The following is a 6475-nucleotide window of genomic DNA, read 5'->3' as shown; positions in this document are numbered from 1 at the left end:
GAGTTCCTTCAGGACTCTAGGGTGAAGATCATCCGGGCCGGCTGACTTAAAAACATCCAGCCCCTCCAGAAGCTCCCTAACTAAATCCTCACTCACTCTAGGCCCAGGTGAGCCTCCCCCGGGGCCCAAAGGGGGCCCAGCAGGGAGGTGGCAGTTCTGGTCCTTACTGAGGAAGACAGAGGCAAAGAAGTTATTAAATATGTTGGAGAGATAGGAGAGAATGTGTCTCTGAGCATGGAGAGGAAGAGAGGGGAATTCTTACCTCCTTTGGGGACTTAAAGTCCCTGGTTGTTGCTCCTGCTGCTTAGTCAGTAAAAGGGTAAGGCTGTTCCACCTCTCCTGCTTTGGATCTGTTCCTGACAGTGGCCTTCCTTGTTGGACAGTCTTATAGTTTTGCTGCCACACAATCAATTGTTCTATGCTAAAATAAAAAAATTCTAAATCATATTTTCTTTTGTAGAATATGGTAGAACCTAATATAGTGAAAATGGTATTTTTCACTAATGTCCAAGAAAATTGAAACATGTTGGGCTTGCGTCATATATTCACTTATTTCAGTTATACACACTATGCTGTCTGGCCTACTGTGTTCGGCAGTAGCAGAGGATACATAGTTCAGTTTTCTGATTCCCTGTTGGGTTTATATTTGGACACTATAACTTGGGACCTACCTAATGCATGGTGAGAGAAAGCAATTTTCGTGTCTTGGTCATAGCCCGAAGAGCTGATATCGTGGTCATTTTGCAGTGGCCCCATCCCTTGGTTCTGAGTGGCAGAGGTCCTGGGCAGAAGAGGGACAAAGGGGTGGCCCCCATCTTGACTGCTGACTGCCTTTTGGGCAGCCCTACCCCTCAGTGCTGATCGGGCAGAGAGGCACAAGCGGGCAGCTGCCAGCTTTAACTCAGCTGGATTTTGAGGCTGCTGCCTATCTTGCTGCCCTGCCATCTGACTCCTACCCCTTCTGGGTGGGGCTGTGAGGCAGGGCCGCAAGGATAGTGAGAATTGCTAGGTCCCACTGAAGAGCCAGCATTTTTATCTTACAGTTTTTTATTTTGTTGTTGATTTGCTGGGAAATTGTGGCCAATGCCATTTTTCGCCGCAGTTGTAGAGATCACCATTTTTTGTGGTTTCTGTGAAAATCACGAACCTGTGATTTAAGCAGGTCCCTAACTATAACATACAGTTCCTTTTTTTTTTTTTTCCTCAAAACGGAGGCCTGAAGTTAGGATTCTGAATCCTTACATAAGTCCTAATTCAGTAAGTAACTTAAGTATATTTCCAGGTGTAAACATGCGTGGTCTGTTGATTTGAATAGGATTGCTCACATACTTAATTTTAGAAACCTGACTGAATTGGGGCCTGAGGGTCCTAAATAAGTGGCTTGATTTTTCAAGTAATGAGCAGCCAGCCATCTGCTCCAGTTGAAGTTTCCAAGTGTCCATATTTTTAGACCACTTATTTAGGAGCCTGATTGTAGCCCTGCACCTTGTTCTGTTATTAGGAAACCAAACATTTGGGAGAAAAATAGCATGTCTATTTTTGTATTTGATAAAAAGGAAGACTCTATGGCTCAGAGATTAAAATGTTAAAAAAAAAAAAAAGCAAAACTGAGTGCTGAGGGTATATATTTAAACAGTTGTTAATTGTATTTACAAACTAGAACTTGTTCTCTGTCCTGTGTAATCAGCATAATATTTAAAACAGAGCCAAATGGTTTGCCAAACTTCTGTGGCTTCCAGGCACCTTACAATGCCTGTTCCCTCACATACTGTGATGAAGTTATTGAGGTTCTTTGTAGCATACAAAAAAGAAGTAACGACTGAAAGAGGTCCATTACTTCAGCCTCTGGGACAACAGATGGTAAAACAGCCTCAGCAGTAACCAAGTACGCTCACATATGTGTAAACATGTGTACTGTATACATCTTACAGGAGATTTCAGTAGATAAATGATAGCCTCCTAGATTGTGCCATATTTTTGTATAATGGCATGTAAGAAAAGCATTAACAATTTGACGGTGCTCATTAATTATAATGTGCACTTCAACTCCCATTGTCAAAGAGCTCTGAAGACATTGGGGGGGTGATTAAGCGTGGAAGACGTGCACAGTGCATATTTGAATATTAGTCATGTTTCTAGCTAGTGGTTAGTTAAAGGCTGGATAAGGATGTTTACTGTGTGGTGTAGACTAGGGAGCAAGGTCCTATGGTTCTAGGCATTGTACAAACTCATGCAACAGAAACTTGCCTAAAGACCTTAGTGTAAGGCAAGGTAGAAGAAGTAAATACAACAAATTAGCAATGCAAGATAGTGATGAGAAAATTAATGGATAATATTGTGGAGATTAGTCTGTAGAATTTTTTTTTAACTTAATAACTGCTCCAAATAATTCCATATGAATTCATCCTGCACTGAAGGTATCTTGTAGTATGCTATGCAAGTTTCTGTGCATCTTTTTCATCTTTTATTTTTAGCTCCATATGCATATGATATTATAGCCAGAACCATTTTAAAAATGGTGCCCTAAGAAGACAATTATGCAATCATTAGTAAGAGCTTAACTTCGATGTGTAAGTGATTCTCATTTTCTCTTGCGTATTGCTTTTTTCTGCCAGGGTTTTTTTTGTTTTTTTTTTAAACCAATTGGTTGAAATAATTCTGACACGATGTTTTAGTTTTTTTTCTCTTGAGTAATTTATAGACTATTCTACTTGTGGGCTGAGGAGGTAAAGGAGATTTCATCTTGCATTCATACCACGCTCCAGATTCTGTTGAAGGTAGTTGGCATTTTAATGGTTCAAGGTTTATAGGACTGGATCACAACATGTAGGCTATGATGGATGTAATGATGAATTGCCCGATTCTAATTTAATTGATAGCAGTCATCCGTGTGACTTAAGAAGTTGCTTTTTATTACTTCAGTACAAAACAAAAGTCAAGCTCATGGTGTTAAATACTTGAAGGAATCTGGTGGTATCACTAGTTTGTGATCATTTCAAAAAATTAAATTATTCTTTTCAAGGTGCTGTTGGATTCTTCTCCTACTGTATTTTACCACTCTTGCTGCTTATTTTCCTTTGGAGATTATCACGTCATCTTTTGATCAACCCTCATTATCTTGGTATTGCTTCAGGAAGAACCTCTTATTTCTGAGAAGCATTCTAAGTCAGTTGGCAATGAAGATGTGCCAGCATAAAAGGGTCTGGCCTCATTTAACCAATGATGTATGAGTATATGTGTAACTGGAAACATTTGTTTTTCCTCTGTGAAACTGGGAAAGGCTCATTGCCAGGAGAGGAGCATCAAACAATGTTGTAATGCCTTTTGATGTTTCTTGTTGGGACTTAAATCTTGCTCTGATGTTAATTAGTTTTTGGGTTTGTTTTTTTTAAGCATGTGATCATCCAGCTATATAAAATCATTTTGTTTGCATGTACCAAAATACAGAAGGCTGGTTAGGTGCGTTTGAGTTACACAGGCTATGTTAGAGCAAGTGTCTTGTTGAAGAGGTCTGTCTCCATAATAAATGTCTGCTCACTGTTGGAGCAAATTGTTTAGCAACTCTAGAGTCCAGTAAAACCAGGTGTTAAGCCCCTGCTTGGAAATAATGAGCGACTTCCATTCCCATTTCAGTAGCTCTGAACTTCAGTGAATCAGGTCACACACAGGTTGTTAGAAGGTGGTGTTTGGGTGAACTTTTATAAGAAACCATTTGAAATGATATGAAACTGATGACTGAAAAATAAGAATCAAAATTATAATCACTCTACATAACTTTACCTTTCTCATTTTTAAATTTTTTTTTTCCTTATGGACACTATGAAAGACTGGAATTTAAAATTTCACACCTTTTTAATACACCATTTAAGATATTGCCACAGACCAAATGCTTCCTCAGTAAGTGGGGTTTGTATTTATTTAATCCATATTTATTATTCCTGTTAATTATATATTGCTGTTATATATATCTATATTGCTGGACAAAGAGGATGACCAATTTATTAAGGCGGGAAAATTGCATAATAAAACAAGCCTTTCTAATTGTTCGTATGTGCTTCTTCAGTGTGTACAATAAACAGTTCCATATATATCTGCTGGAATTTAATATTTACATAAATCAGGGAAAATTTAATTGTCCACTGGGGAAGAGAAGGTCCATGTTTCAACTGGTTTGATTCCAGTGTTCGTTGCCAGAGATGTCCAATATTCAGTCTTGGTTCTGACATGCATAGTTTTTGTTGTCCTGGACAAAATTTCTTGGTTCAGTTTTCCAGTGTGTAAGTGGAGATTTATAATTAGACCTATCAAAAGCAACATCATTGAGTTGTGAATGCATGTCCTTGCACGCAAGTGTATTGTCCCTTCCTCTCTGGGATCAGAGAATCATGGGCCCAAAAAGTTTCCCAACAATGTTTCCATGGAAACTGACGTAACTATGAAAGTTTCAGCTATGAAGAAACAGCATATTTTGACAAAAATTCCCTTTGAAAATATTCCGACCATTCTTAATTATAGTACTTGCATATCAAAATTATAATCATGCTACATTGCTTCACTTTTCTCGTTTTTTTAAAATATTTTTTCACAGTTCTTATGAAAATAAATTAATTTAATGTTACAAAATCCTTTGAAGATGAATTGTGTGGTATAAACACTTAATATTATTGGTATGCTATCTTTCCATATGGTAAATTATATATTTTAGGTATTTCCTTTAATGAAACTTTGAAACATTTTATGTGAACAACTGAAAGATGGGAATAAAACCATTTTACAGTACAGCTAATTTTTTTACATGCTCATCAAAGGTACGCAACATTTTTGCTTGAGGTAAGTATATGACTCGTAATACTTATCCGCACCCATCAACTTTCTCTCCACTTAAATATTTAAAATATAGCTATATTTAAATAAAGGTATATTTTTAACACACTTCCAAAGCTAAAAAATAAAGAACTGCAGAACCTCAGTGCATCAGAAAAAACTCTGTATTAAAAATAAAAAGTAATCACAGCCACATGCAGCACTTCTTTCACTTTGTGTTGCTCCTCTAACTCACAAAATAGATACCTGTGCATGAAGTTATGAATTTAACTTCTTTACTATTGTGAATGCACGAAAGGTTGCAGTTTCCATTAGAATACTTTAGTTAACAGTTTCTTGAGCCCATGGTATTGCCAAAGGGCAATGCTCTTTCCAGTGGGCAGCATAGCCAAAAGTACTTTTGGTAGGTAGAGAAGGAGTTTTCAGTCTTTTTTTGGGACCTTTGAGGTGTCAAGAGTAAGTGCATGTGTTTGTGGCTCAGAGATTGTACTGCCTCTGAAGCTGCCATTTTGGTCCAATGAATAAATGTACATTAGAAATTGCTTGCTGTTGCCTACCTAAGTATCTTAAAAGCACTTTATCTTTTGCCCCAGAGACCTTGTTTTTTCCTGTAAATCAATTTCATACAGCTTTTTAGTTGAGAAGCTATGGCACTTCCCAGCTTGGGAACAGAAACTTGCTCTTTTGTTAGGGATGTGCATTTGGTCATCCTTGTGAAAATCTTTCTAAACTGGGCTAGGCTGAGTCACTGTAAACTTCAATTCACACATGTATGGGACTGAAATGAAGAGCAGAGAGAAGGCTGTAGGTGTCAAAGCAGGAAATGGATGTGGAGTGGGAGGTTGGGAAGTGGACAGATGGGAGGAGGCAGATGTGGAAGTAGTCAGGTTTGGGGAGAGAGTGATGTGTATAGAAGGGCCTTGAATCAATTGACAGCATTGTGCTTAGGTCCTGGTGTAGAATCTGGGATTCCATAGGCACGTTTACATGTTCATTAATGTTCACTACTTATTGCGCACTTAGTTTAGTACTTGCTTAATGAAGTACTAACTAAATGTGCAGTAACACCGGCATATGGTTTCTTTGTGATACTTTAGTAGCCTAATAACTAGGGACCTACCAAATTCTTGGCAGAAGTAGAGTGCGTGGTGGCTCCTTTAATCTTGCATGTTCCCTCATGTGCACCTTGCCCCTTGACGCCGCCCCCCCCCCGACACCCACACTGCCGTTAGCAAGGGACCATGGCTCCCTCCTGATCAGCAGTGAACTACGGTTTTAAACATGGTGCCATTTTTGCCTCTCCACCAGTCAGCAGCAAACAGCCCTACCTGGGGCCCCTCAGTCAATCAGTGGTGGGAAAGAAAAATGCCCAGTGGTGGGTGCCAAATTTAAAATAACAGTTTTCACCTCCCCACTGATCAGGAGCAAGCTGCAGGATGGCACTCCACCAATCAGTGCAGGGGAGGGGGGCAGTGTTGTGCAGAATCTTAGATCATAGTCTGTAGGCTTGGAAGGGAGCAGATCATTGAGTCTGACCCCCTGCCATGGCAGGAAAGAGTACTGGGGTCAAAAGATCCCCAGCAAGGTGTTCATCTAACCTCCTCTTAAAGACCCCCCAGGGTAGGAGCCAGCACCACTTCTCTTGGAAGTT

The 6475-nt window shown here is 39.3% G+C and overlaps 1 protein-coding gene across 1 annotated transcript in view; it reads left to right on the top strand.

The window, feature by feature from the left end:
• SPATA5 (spermatogenesis associated 5) overlaps window positions 1-6475 on the top strand; it is a 395498-nt gene that overhangs the window by 282944 nt on the left and 106079 nt on the right. The gene's annotated exons all lie outside the window — the stretch shown is intronic.

The sequence above is a fragment of the Gavialis gangeticus genome, unplaced genomic scaffold (genome assembly GCF_001723915.1).
Source record: "Gavialis gangeticus isolate Ggan-Ray unplaced genomic scaffold, GavGan_comp1, whole genome shotgun sequence".
Classification (NCBI taxonomy): domain Eukaryota; kingdom Metazoa; phylum Chordata; order Crocodylia; family Gavialidae; genus Gavialis; species Gavialis gangeticus.
Note: the sequence above shows the minus strand (reverse complement) of the source record. Positions and strands in the feature narration are given on the sequence as shown.